This window comes from Leptonychotes weddellii, chromosome 6 (genome assembly GCF_054177405.1).
Source record: "Leptonychotes weddellii isolate Sample4059 chromosome 6, ASM5417740v2, whole genome shotgun sequence".
Classification (NCBI taxonomy): domain Eukaryota; kingdom Metazoa; phylum Chordata; class Mammalia; order Carnivora; family Phocidae; genus Leptonychotes; species Leptonychotes weddellii.
Window position 1 is genome coordinate 51,764,570 of NC_138374.1, and position 2,403 is coordinate 51,766,972.

Sequence of the window (2,403 nt, forward strand, 5' to 3'; positions counted from 1 at the left end):
CACATTTGAGTGAGTGCTTCTTTACTCTCAGCCTCTCCAGGAGCAGCCTGGCCTTCTTTCGTAACAGCTCTCACCTTCAAAGTAGGGAAGTGGATACTGTCAGCTCAGTTTGAATGAGATGGAAGAATATACATACCAGCTCTCAATGCACAAAGAGGGACGAAAGGAGATGTTGGCCCTCTTTGGTAGCCTGGTGTAGTTTTGGTTAGTATTTCTCTCAGTATGAGTGAGGTTATCTTTTCATAGGTGTAAGAAACACTTGTATTTCCTTTTCTAGTAACCAATATTCATTTCTTTTGTTCTTTTTCTATTTGGACACTAATCCTTTTCTTCTTAATTTTTGGGAGCTTATTATCTTAGTCCTTTGTCATATCACCTAAAAATATTTTATGTTAATTCTTGTTTTGATTTTTTTTTTACTTAGATTTTGGAGCATTTTACTGTGCAGAACTTTTTATTTTTATGTCGTAAAATTTATAAAATTTTTCTTTTATTGCCATTGAATTTCTGGAGAAAAAAAGACCTTTCCCACTCGGATTATAAAAATATAAATTCTACAATTGTTTCTTCTAGAATTTTTATTTAATTTTTTTTTTTTTAATTTTCAATCCATTTAGAATTTATCCTAAGGAAAGGAGTGAGGTAAGAATATAACTTTGTTTATTCAGATGGCTACCCAGTTATTCTAACTATTCATTGAATAATCCTTCATTTCCCCAGTGATTTGAAATGCCACCCTTAAGTTATAGCAGAAGTCCATATGTATTTAGGTTTGTGATGTGGAGAACAAAGGCAAAAGAAAAAGAAACTTCTTAGAACTTAGAGCTTATTGACAAGTACCTGAGACAAGCAGAGTGACCTTCCTCAAGGAGCTTAACTGCCTTGATGCTAACACATTGCTAGAGGCAAAAGGCAATCTTAGCTTCACATTAGCCTGACCTCCAAGATCCTGTAAAATGCCTTTGGAAACTTCTTTTATCTCTACCCCCTACTCCCCAAAGATATATGTTAGCAATCATCCTCCAAGCATATGGCCGACCTATACATCTGAAGGGTCTCATGCCCAAGATTCTACTAGACAGTAATAAATGACCTTTTCCTAACAACAGTCAGCTCCTCAAGGTCCTAGAAACCTTGCTTCAAAATCCTTAAGAGACTTAGGCTATCCCTAACCCCCTCCCACCTTGAAAGTATATAATCAGCCACTCCTCATGACCCCGGTACAGCTCTTTCTGCCCACGGGTCCTGTCCCATTGCTGTAATAAAATCACCCTTTTGCACTGAAGATGCCTCAAGAATTCTTTCTTGGGGTGCCTGGCTGGCTCAGTTGAAGGAGCGTGAGATTCCTAATCTCAGGGTGGTGATTTCAAGCCCCATGTTGGGTGTGGAGATTGCTTAAATAAATAAAACTTAAAAAAAAAAAAGAAAAGAGGGCGCCTGGGTGGCTCAGTCGTTAAGCGTCTGCCTTTGGCTCAGGTCGTGATCCCAGGGTCCTGGGATCGAGCCCCACATCGGGCTTCCTGCTCCGCGGGGAAGCCTGCTTCTCCCTCTCCTACTCCCCCTGCTTGTGTTCCCTCTCTCGCTGTGTCTCTCTCTGTCAAATAAATAAATAAAATCTTTAAAAAAAAAAAAAAGAAAAATAGGGGTGCCTGGGGGGCTCAGTCAGTTAAGCATCTGTCTTCAGCTCAGGTGATGATCCCAGGGTCCTGGGTTCAAGCCCCGCATTGGGCTATCTGCTCAGTGGAGAGCCAGCTTCTCCCTCTCCCTCTGCCTGCCACTCCCCCTGCTTGTGCTCTCTCTCTCTGACAAATAAAATCTAAAAAAAAAAAAAAAGACTTCTTCCTTGACCGTTTGGGCCAAATCTCAACATTTTCAGATCAGTTTGTTTTAGAATTCTGTTCTGTTCTACCGATCTATTATTCATCACACTAGTACCATATTCTTTCAATTATTGGAGCTTTATAAAATATTTTATATCTTGGGGCACCTGGGTGGCTCAGTCGGTTAAGCATCTGCCTTTGGGTCGGGTCATATCAAGCCCTGCATCATGCTCCTTGCTCAGCGGGGAGCCTGTTTCTCCCTCTCCCTCTGCCTGCCGCTCTCCCTGCTTGTGCTCTCTCACTCTCTCTCTGTCAAATAAATAAATAAAATCTTTTAAAAAATATTTTCTATTTATAATATTGAGTAGGACCAGTATCCCTTTTTTTTTAAAGATTTTATTTATTTATTCATGAGAGACAGATGCCGGGCTCATAATATTATTCCTCCTCCCTGTGGGATTCGATCCCAGGACCCCAGGGTCACAACCTGAGTTGAAGGTAGATGCTTAGCCAACTGAGCCACCCAGAACAAGTATCCCTTAACTACTCTCCCTTTCCCCCTGACTCCTGGATTTTTTTGGCT